Source organism: Mustela erminea, chromosome 5 (genome assembly GCF_009829155.1).
Source record: "Mustela erminea isolate mMusErm1 chromosome 5, mMusErm1.Pri, whole genome shotgun sequence".
NCBI lineage: Eukaryota > Metazoa > Chordata > Mammalia > Carnivora > Mustelidae > Mustela > Mustela erminea.
Genome location: NC_045618.1, coordinates 6,667,279 through 6,678,548, shown reverse-complemented (window position 1 = coordinate 6,678,548; position 11,270 = coordinate 6,667,279). Strand labels below are relative to the sequence as shown.

The 11,270-nt window shown below is 49.8% G+C and overlaps 1 long non-coding RNA gene across 1 annotated transcript in view; it reads right to left on the bottom strand.

Moving 5' to 3' along the window:
• Window positions 1-3,975: 3,975 nt before the first annotated feature.
• Window positions 3,976-11,270, bottom strand: part of LOC116590370 — a 29,973-nt gene continuing 22,678 nt past the window's right edge. The window contains exons 2-4 of the long non-coding RNA XR_004285567.1: window positions 7,482-7,657; window positions 5,737-5,850; window positions 3,976-4,433 (exon numbers count right to left, since the gene is read on the bottom strand). This is a non-coding gene — a long non-coding RNA (uncharacterized LOC116590370). The remainder of the gene's footprint in view (window positions 4,434-5,736; window positions 5,851-7,481; window positions 7,658-11,270) is intronic.

Here is an 11,270-nt window from a genome sequence, read left to right as displayed (position 1 = left end):
TCACCTCTGCATTCACTGGCGGACATTTCTTAGCCTAAGTAATACACCACGGCTGCCCCGCCATCCCCATCCTCCCCAGCACCAACATCATCATCATCACCATCATCGCCAACACCATGGCCAGCGTCACCACCCATCCTTCGGTGAAAATCATCACAAGCACCGTTGAGTACCTATTTCCTGTACGCCAGACCCTGTGCCGATCATTTCAGCTACATTAAGTCACTTAATCCCGTGAGTTTGGCATGATTATCCCACTTTACAGATGCTGAACTGAGGCTCCGTTTCCCTTGGATCTCATTTAGACGCCCCCCCCCATTCTATTCCCCTTCCACGAGGCTCATTTCCTTAGAGTAAGTCCTGCATGGCTAACTGCAGGAAATGCTCGGTTTCTGCTTGTAGTTGCTCAGCCTTCAGATTCCGAATCCAGATCCTTACTAACTGTTTGAAGATGTAACTTCCCGCCATTCTCTCGGCTAAAGGCTTCCTGCCCCCACAATGGTTTTCCTTTGCCATTGGTGATCCTGCAGCCGCTAGTCTTTCTTGAACAATCTTCCCACTGCCCTGGGCACCTATGCTCAGGCAACAGAGTGAGGTTTGCTCTTGCCAAAAAGCATGGGCGCACGCACACGTTTTCTTTGGATTTGGAAATGTTTCGGGAGAATTGCTCCCATTCACGTGGCACAGAAAAAGAGTACAGGCTTCAGAATGAGGACTGACCTGGGTTTAAACAGGCCATCCCTTGCTGTGTCTGAGCTGGGACGCCCGGGCAGCACGCACAGAGCTGGAATCTCGTCCTTGCTGGCTCGGCCAAGCTGGGACCTTGGCTCAGTGCTCCATCAGCCAGCACTTTGCCTTCATGGGAAAAAGAGTGCTTTTCCCTGCAGCTAAGATTTTTCATGTTCTCTGGACTTTGCCTTCTTGGAGGCAAAGGAAGATCTTTTTCTCACTGGTCCACACAGAAGACTTGCCTTTTTTGCAGTCAGTCCACCCAGAGGAGGAGCTTTGTTCTAAAGGACACGAAGGTGCCTTAGGGTAGTAGAAACCGAGGTTCCAATCTCATTTTTCCCCTATGCTTAGTGAGGCTTCAGACAAGGGACTTCACTTGTCTGTTATTTTCAGCCAATTCTTTTAGAACGCTGGCTCTGTGCCAAGCTCTGTGCTGGTGCGGCAGGACAAAGGTGAGTAAGTCATGATTTCCTGCTTCTAGTTGGAAAGACACTCAGGAACAGCAAATTCTATCAGAAGTGGTGAGCCCTCAATTAGAGGTCTGGGCGAGGTGGGGAGACCAGCACCCAGCTCAGCACTCGAAGAGCAAATGCTACAGAAGGTGCCGAAGGGGAAGGTCAGCCTGCTGTTCCAGGCAGCAGGGACCACGGGCCAAGGTACAGAGAACCAAGTGCCGGCTGGCATTACCGAATCACAAAGGGTAAAGCAGGCAGGGACAGCACAGAGGGCTAAAGCCTCCGAGGGGGACGGTACCTGGGTAGCTCAGTGGGTTAAAGCCTCTGCCTTCGGCTCAGGTCATGATCTCAGAGCCCTGCATCTGGATCTCTGCTCAGCGGGGAGCCTGCTCCCCCCCCTACCCCCCCCCCCCACCCGGCCTGCCTCTCTGTTTACTTGTGATCTCTCTCTCTGTGTCAAATAAATAAATAAAATCTTTAAAATAAGGCTCTGAGGTTCACTTAGCTCCTCTTTAAAATGGGAATAACGGTATTACCTCAAACAGTGCTGGATCCGATTAGGTATCCAATCAATGATCACTTCTATGCCCAGGCAGATTTGAAACTTCTTGTCTTAAGATTACGTCTATGGCCTCATCAATCTGCATTAAATACCTAGTTTTTGATTGTCTAGTGCTTAGTACCTGTTAGAGGCCTAACAAGGATTTGTTAAAATACTGAATGAATGAATGAATGAATGAATGGGTTAGGCCAAACCTAAAGTCTCCTCCTTCTAGAGGTGCCTGAGATCCGGGGTCAGAAGAAGGTGGGAGGGGGAGGGGAGGGGGGAAGAGAAGTAGGAAACCATCAGCACCTTCTTTCCTGGGGTGGTAGCTATTTTAACCACAGAGCGGTGCCCCCTGGAGGGTTTCCCTTAAACTGGGGGACCCGGAGGTGACCGAGGGCCATCCTGTTCCACCCTCCTCTCTGGGGGCAGGACGAGGGGGAACAGCTGAGGTGTGAATGGCCGGGGTCGGGGTGCAGGCAGAGCTCTGGAGGAAAGGATTGCTCTTGCTGCTTGCTGGAAATGAAAAGAGGCTGGGGGTCAAGAAGGCAAAGTCCAGAGAACAGGAAAAATCTCAGCTGCAGGGAAAAGCACTCTTTCTCCCATGAAGGCAATGAAATTACAGGCAATTGTGAGACACAGAGATTCGATAAAACCTGGGGAGGTTATCAGGTGAGGGGACAGGACTGGCTGCGGAGATGGAACAGCTGGTCCTCCCCTCCAGCGCCGATAAGCGCCCCTCTGTTACGCAGACTGAACAAACAGTCCTTCGGGGCCCCTGTTATGGGGGCCGCTAGGAAGGCTGGAAGAGCGTGGGGGCGGGGCTGGCTTCCTCCCAACCACCACCCGACGCTGGGGGTCTGGCCGCCCCAGCACTATGGAGCGGGGACCTGTTCTGAGGGCAAGAGTGACAGGGGTGGCTGAGTAGAATGACCTCCTGTCCCACAGACCACCAGAGGGCCGTCTGTGAGAGAGGGACTGGGCGTCCCTTTTTTCCCTATGCATCCCCCAACCCCTGTGGTCCTCCCTGTCATCCACAGAGGACCCAGGAGTGAGTAACTCCCACTGTAGAACAAAACGGGTGTGGAACATGTTTCTGAGGGAAGCACAGAGCCGGGTGGACACACACAGCGGTGACAGCCAGCCCAGGCGCCCCATCGTTAGGGAAGGTCTTCAAGAAGAAGGAATCTCTAACTAGGTCTGGTACACAGCGGTTTGGGGAGAAAGCCACAGAAGGGGAGAGTAGGTGAGAGACACCTTCTAGAACACGTACTGCACTCTGAGAGGCAGGTTTCAAAGGCAGGTTACGGAAGGAATAGAACAAGCCATCACTCTGACCAGGAATTATCATTCCGGTTCTTAAGGGAGGAGAACCATCCACGCCAGACTATTCGTTATAACCAAAATGTCCCCCCAACGGGGCAACGGCTGCGAAACCAAACGGCCCCACTCCAGGACTAGAAAGCAGCTTCCAAAGCCAACAGTAAGGACAGCTGACTCATAACATTGTGTAAGTTTATGGTGAAGGAAGCGTCAGAGTAGGACCCAAACTGTATACGCCAAGTCTAAAATGTTTTAGCAAAACCATACGGGAAGAATAATGCTGGGACATAACCACGGCACGGTGGGTGGGCTTGGGTGAGAGACGGAACGCTCTTTCTTTTGTTCCCATTTTTTTCACGAGTCAATTCGATAATTTACTTTTCCGCAAACTAAAAATGTTACAGCGCGAGTTGGGAATGACGTAGCCCAGCTACCGAGAGAGGAACCCCGGTTCAACAAATGGAGGGGGACCTATGAGCCAGTGTAGCCTAGAGAACACAGTCATGACTACGGTTCGTGGAGAAAGCAGTATGTGGGGGAGAAAAGTTTCCCCGGGTAATAAAAAGGCAGCAAGTTTCAACACTGATCTGTTGACAATGGCTACTCCTGGGAAGGGTCACGGAGAGATTCACTTTCTACTTCATACACTTCTCTGGTGTTTTCCATTTGTAAGGACCATGTTTTATTTTAATGATTGGCAACCTCAGTACAGATTTTTTTTTTTAAAGATTTTATTTATTTATTTGACAGGCAGAGATCACAAGTACGTGGAGAGGCAGGCAGAGAGAGAGGAGGAAGCAGGCTCTCTGCTAAGCAGAGAGCCTGATGCGGGGCTCGATCCCAGGACCCTGGGATCATGACCTGAGCTGAAGGCAGAGGCTTTAACCCACTGAGCCACCCAGGTGCCCCCCTCAGTATAGATTTTTATACTGTAAGTATTCAAAATAAAACACCAGCAATGGCATAAAATGGTAAGTTGCGGCAAATGCTGAGTTTTCAAGCTGCTTGTAATCCCCCTTTGACCCTCAGAACAGGCCATCCATGGCCAGAGCAGCTCAGCGAGGACAAATGAGGTTTCCTTCATTCTACGGCCCTGAGACACTGCACTTGGCTAAGCTCGGTTCAGCAAAACAAGTCCTCCCTGTGCACATCTCTTATACACAGATCACCTGGCTATAGCCGGCACTGGGGGTGGTGAGGGGACACAAGAAGACTAAGGTGGGCCCTTCATTGGATCAGAGTATAGGGCCAGGGGAGGAAATTCAGCTAGAAGGAAAAGCATGGGAATCTTCTGGAGAGTCTCCACGGCCTGGGCTTGGTCTGCAGCGGAGGGCATCGGTCTGATAGGATTTGCATCAAACCCTAGGAAGATCATCTGGGGACTGTGGAAGACAGAGACAGGGACATGCAGGAGGGAGACACGGGGTCACCTTTCCAGGGGATGAGGGCCTAGGCTAGGGGGTGTATCCAGGGAGCTCCCCACTAGCGACCAGCAGGCTTCTCTTTGGGGTAGCAGGAAGTGAATGAGCTGACTTACCCCTCCCCCCAATTCCCAAACCAAGTGTGTCCTCTTAAGGAGCAGTTCCCAGCCGTGGGTGCCAAGTGAATGCCGTAGGGAGCTTTAGAGCTGCTGAATCCTAATTTAATTGATCAGGCGTACACCCTGGGCCTGGTGTATTCCAGAACTTTCTGAGGATTCCAGAAGATAGTGGGGTTTGAGAGCCACTGCTCCAGAACACCGTCAAACAGAGCAGGAGCCCCAGGGGCCTGTGCCCAGAAGAGCTCTCCCACCTCCTCCCAGAACAGACGTCAAGCAGCTGGCCACTCTTTTTGGCAGACTCTGAGTTTGGAGCTTTTCTGGGGAAGAGACAGCCCTGTCCTCCGCGGCACTGAGGGTGTTCAGCTACTTCTGCTTAGTACTACCCATTACGATCTTCCTTCTGGAAATCTGCTAATCATTTAATGCACGGTTGACCCCTCTTCCTGTTTCCCGCATCATTACGGGGCTATACATTTGGACCATGGGTCCTTCTGTACATCACTGACTTCGCCATGGGATTTTGGGAAGGCAGGTGGAGAACACATGTGTTCAGGGAGCCACCTTGACCCTTTCTTTCTTTCTTTTTTTTTTTTTTTTAAGATTTTATTTATTTATTTGACAGAGAGAGAGATCACGAGTAGGCAGAGGGGGAGGGGGAAGCAGGCTCCTCGCTGAGCAGAGAGCCTGATGCGGGACTCGATCCCAGGACCCTGAGATGAGCCACCCAGGTGCCCCTGGATACTCCTTTCTATCTTTTGTAGGAGTTGGGGTGCTGGGAAGGATTGTGATCCTGGAGACATCCAGCCTCCCTAGTCTCCAAAGGACTATAGGAATATAGGAAAAGGACATCATTTTAAGTATCATCATAAAGAGCTGGGGGTGGGCACTTGCAATTGAAAAGGGACATTTGCGATATGGGACCGATAGCCACAGTAGCTGGGAGGTGAAGCTTGGCCACTTCTTCCAGGGTGAGGTCACCCAGTGTTCCTCTCTCCTTCCCTCCACCCCACTTGCAAAAGCTAAAGGCTGCAAGCCCAGGGTGCACAGGAGGGCAGAGCAGCTAGGATGTGGCTGTCCAGGGATGCCAAAACCCTCCACATGACCGTAGTAGGACAAGTCACCTTCCACTCCAACAGGAATCTTACCTCACAGTCCACCAGGGCACGATTTTCCCCTCCCTTTTGCCAGTCCACGATTGCTGAGTTTGGGAGACAGCCAAGGTCCCTCAAGGGACCTGGCCCACAGCCTCTGCCAGGGATCTGGAATAAGGGGGACAGAGGGACAGCGAGCTGCTAAGAACCAATGGGTGGTCTTCTGACTAACATGGGACAGGTTCAAGAGATGGCAAGAGGGAAAGGAAAAGTGGGGATACCTTCCCCTGCTGCCTTCACAAAACATCACTCTCTGCTGAGGGCTGGGCCCCTCGGGACATCTGATAAGGTTGTTAAGTCAGCTGGAACACCTGCCCAGCCATCTGGCACTTTCATCCTCCACACAGGGCCACCCAGGCCTCCTTGCTCACCTCCTCAAAACCAGGGGGCTGAGGGGTCCCCCACACCTGCCAGGGAGAATGAAATCCCTCATGCCCCAAGGGCTATAAGGTAGCGTGCTGGCTTCCCAGGTGACACCTGAGAAATTCCTCTTTGACTTTGTTAAGAGATGGGTTTCTATCAATGACCCACTTTCTTTAAGGCTCCCAGTAGCTTAAACAAGGGTTAATTCTGACTTTGCTGAGATAACAGAGAAGCACGGTTGGGGGTGGGGTGTGGGAGGAGGGCTGCAACAGCAAGAGTTTAAACAAACTGCCCTCTGTCCGTATCAGACTGGAAGAGAGCTGTAGCCCAGGGACCATTAATCATCTCAAATGCTGGGCTTCCGGATCTTATCTGCTGTACCATCACCGCATCCCCTCTACTTCTGGGCTCTGGAAACCATAGCATTTGCAGAGAAAACACAGTACCTATGTTAGCAAATCTTGTTAGGCTCTATCTAGTGGCACATGACCCATTAATGTATATATTTAGCTGTTCCAGTAGCGTTCTGATTTGTGTGAAGGAAAGCATCGGGACTGCTGGGAATGTTCTGTATCCTGGTCTGGGCGATGATTGTACAGATGCACGCATTTGTAAAACGTCACGCAGCTGTCCGCCCAAGCGCCCTTTATGCACGTACTCGCTCTATGTTAGCCCTCTACTTATATTTTTAAAAGAAAAATCTATTAAAAAAAAAAAGAATGCACAACCGAGAGATGTTGAACTCTCAGGTGTAACACTCCCACCACCAAGTGACCCAGGCTGTGTGTGTGCAGCCCCCGCCTTAGTCCCTGGATTCCCCGCCCGTTGTGGGGTGGGGGCGGGGGGCAGCAGCAAGGCGGAAAGAGGGCGAATTTGAAGAATACACATCTGCATTTGACTGCTGACTCTGATGTTTCCTAAGTCACTCAGGGCAAGTCACTTGGCTGCCCTGTGCCTCAGTTTCCTCACCTGTAAAGTGGGGATAATATTCTCTGCTTTGATGACTGGAGACAGTGAAATGGAAAGCACCTGGCTCACCCCAGACACACACCAAATCTTGTGAAATAGCAGGTCCCTCAAGATCCTGCTTCTCCCGTTTCGTTGTCCTTACCATAGCTTGACGCACTCAAAGACTGAATCGAGCTTTGATCCCGCATCAACTCCTCTCAAGCACTCCCTGATCTTCCCATCCCCCTTCCAACAGCAAAGTCCCACTTATAACCCTTGCCTTGTCCCCTGCCCACACTGCCACCTGTTTCAGCAAGCATGGGCCAATCCTTTCCACCATCGGTTCCATGAGATCGCCCCGCCCCTCACTCCGTGTTCATCGTTCCCAGCAGCAACCACGGCCACAGCAGCTATGGCCCCAACCTTACCTATGGATTCAGGAGACCTTGGGCTAAATGCCCACCGTGTGTGAAGAGGATGTCCACAACATGCCCACCACTGGCTGACGGAGCCTGGAGGACGGCCAGTTCTCCGAACTCAAGGTACAGGGAGGGGAGACAGAGCCTGCACGCGGAGCCACCTGTGTCCACTCAGGAATGGAGACCTGTCCAAGACGAGATGTCACAGAAGCGTCAGTGCTCACCTGTACACACCCTCTCCCCAGCATGCGTGCCTGTGCTGCTGGGAATTCACTCCCCTGCCCCCAAAACAAACCCTCTCCTCTATGGACCAGCAGACTCCCCACTTAGCAGGGAGCCCAGCTCGGGGCTCGATCCCAGGACCCTGAGATCATGACCTGAGCCCAAGGCTTAACCCACTGACCAACTCGGGCGCCCCTTGCTTATAAATATTTAAAGACGTTCATGTCTCTGGTCCTTGAAATGATACTTCTCCAGACGAAAGGTAGCCCATTCCATCAGCCATAGTTCAGACTCGAGCCAAAGGAGTGCTCCCTTGCTAAGCCTGCCCTGGGTTCCATCCCACAGGCAGCAAGAGGTAAAATTAGGAAATGGTGGCTCTTTTCACCCCGGCACCCAAGTGCCCATTCCAGGCCCTCCTCTGAGCTTTTCACACCCTTTTACCATCCCGCACCATGGCTCCCAAGCCCTCCGTGATTGATTCCCAGTTCACAATAATTAGGCCTTGCTTGCACTGTGACAGGAGAGAGAGCTCTGCCATTTTCTTTAAGGAAACCATGTGCGAGGCCAACCTGCTGGTGGTTGCCAGGCAACCTTGATGATCCTGCAGGAGAGACGAACTGGGGAGAGACCGTGCTGGACAGCCTAGTTAGCAGCTCCTCTGAGAGGTGTGAGAAAGGCCTCGGTGGTGGCCGTTGCTCCAGCTGTCTTTTTAAATGGAGCTGGGTGCGTGCATGCGTGTGTGTGCATGTGCGTGTGTGTGTGTGCTGGGGTGCACAAGCAAAGTGAGCTGGGTCAGAATAAAGTAGCATCAGTCTTTCAGGGGGAATCATAATGGCAGATACCATGGTTGGATAATTTATAATAAATTATGAAACATCACACTATCTCTTTACACTTAAATGTTCCTTCCTGTCTCCTCACCTCTGGGAGCCAAGCAGGACTTGGAATTTCTGAATATGACAGAAAGCAGACAGAGCCCGTAGGCAAAGGCCTTTCTGCTTTTATAAACTATGAAGCGGCAGACTGAGGGATAAGGTGAGGAGTCTTGGAAGGGGCAAGGGAAGAGGGGTGATGTTGGGAAGGGGGATTTCCTGGGGTCTGGGAAGGAGACAGAGAGGCCCGTGACCCTTCTTCGATTCAAGGACCTGACACACTCCTCAGGTGATGATAAAACTTCAGGTGGGTCAGGGCACCTGCACACCCAACCTCACAAAGGGCTCCTTAACCTACACCTGGCACAGGCCTCCCAACTAGAAGGAAGCACACAGGTGCCGTGGGCACAGTGCAAGGCTCCAGGGAAACCCATGCGAGCCAGAAGCCAATGCCTTCGCGTCTCCAACAACCCAGAACCTTCACAGGGTCCTGATGGAGGCAGAGGACACCCTGGCTCGGAGTTCCCTCCCTCTTAGGTGGGGGCTAGGGAGTGCAGTGCTCAAAGCACAGTGATTTTGACACAGAGTGATTAAAACTCTTTGGGTAAAGGAGGCCCCTGTTGGGTGAGTCAGAAGAGCATCTGACTCTCAACCTCGGGGTCCGGAGTTCAGGCCCCATGCTGGCTGTAGAGGTTATTTAGTGAATAAACAAACTTAAAAAAAGAAAACAAAACACCTTTCCAAGTGAACAACTTGGTTAACATCTACCAAACTTTGAAATGTCACAACCAGTATCTGAAGTTGTTTTGTTTTGTTTTTTAAGATTTTATTTATTTATTTGACAGACAGAGGTTACAAGTAGGCAGAGAGGCAGGCAGAGAGAGAGGAAGGGAAGTAGGTTCCCTGCTGAGCAGAGAGCCCGCTGTGGGGCTGGATCCCAGAAACCCGAGTTCATGACCTGAGCTGAAGGCAGAGCTTTAACCCACTGAGCCACCCAGGCACCCCCAGTAACAAGTCACATTGCTTGTATCTCTACCGCTCCCCGGACCATGCTCTAGGACCTGTCCCAGGGGCACACTCACCCGTGACAGGGCTCACTATGGGCTGTTACCAATTTTTTTTTAAAAGGTTTTATTTATTTATTTATTTGAGAGAGAGTGAGGGAGAAGCAGGCTCCCCGCTGAGCAGGGAGCCCAATGTGGGGCTTGATCTGAAGACCCTGGGATCATGACCTGAGCCAAAAGCAGATACTTAACTGACCGAGCCATCCAGGCGCCCTGGAATGTTACCAATCTTTTAAAACTGTTGCCGTTCTGTTGTTGAGAAAATGGTATCTCATTGCTGCTTTAATGTAATAACGCTGAGTAGTGATTTTCAACTCTTCTGTTTGTTTGCATTTTAACAATGAGACACATCTGTGTATTAACTAGTGATAAAATTAAAGTAAATAAAAATCATGATTCTTTAGGCTTTTCAGAGCATGGCTTTGGAAGACAGAGAGCAACAGTGGATAGAAAAACAAGGCGAAACTGATAAAACCACGTGGTGGAAGGTTTGGGCCACATCCTTTAGATACTAGGTAAAAGTAAGTGATTTGATAACATAATTAAACTTGATCATATGTAAATGTATATTACATATGGGCATATACAATACACATAAACACACAAATACATACAAAATCTAATGAAATTATGTGCACATAAAGCATACATGTAACAATCTCCAAAGAATGACCCTGCCTTGAGCTACAAAGGTAAACTAGACAAATTCTAAAAATCAAAAATCATAAAGAGGCCACGGTCTCTGAACACAATGAAACAATATTTAAGATTAATAATTTTTAAAGGATAACCAAAATATTATCTGCCCAGAAAAATCATTAAAATGTTCTCTTAAATACTCTGAGGTTAAGAAAAAAGAAAAAAAAATCAAATTGCAATGTGTTTAGAAATGAAAGACAACAAATTGGTTTAAAGATTTAAATTTAAACAAAAACTAGACACTTTATGAGTAATTAAGAACTAATCTTGGGGCGCCTGGGTGGCTCAGTGGGTTAAGCCTCTGCCTTCGGCTCAGGTCATGATCTCAGGGTCCTGGGATCGAGTCCCGCATCGGGCTCTTTGCTCAGCGGGGATCCTGCTTTCTCCTCTCTCTCTCTGCCTGCCTCTCTGCCTACTTGTGATCTCTGTCTGTCAAATAAGTAAATAAAATCTTTAAAAAAAAAAAAAAACTAATCTTGGGATAGGAAAGGCCCTTCTAAATTTGACAGCAAGGGGCATCGGGGTGGCTCAGTTGCTTAAACCTCTGTCTTCAGCTCAAGTCAGAATCCATGGGGTGCTGAGATCGAGGCCCACACTCGGCTCCTCCCTCAGCAGGAAGCCTACTTCTTCTCCCTTTGCCTGCTGCTCCCCCTGCTTGTGCACTCTCTCTTTCTCTCTTGCTCTCTCTCTCTCATCAAATAAAATAAACAGAATCTTCCTTAAAAAAAAAAAATGACAACAAGCTTCAGAAATCCCAAAAGACTAATACATTCAACCACCTCAGATAAAAAAAAAAAAAAAAACCTATGTGATAAACACAATGGGCAAAATCAAATGATAAACTAGGAAAGAATATTTGCAACTTAAATCACAAAGGGCTAATTTCCTAATCTATAAAGATCTTCCATAAACCAGTAAGAACAAATACTAATTGGGGCACC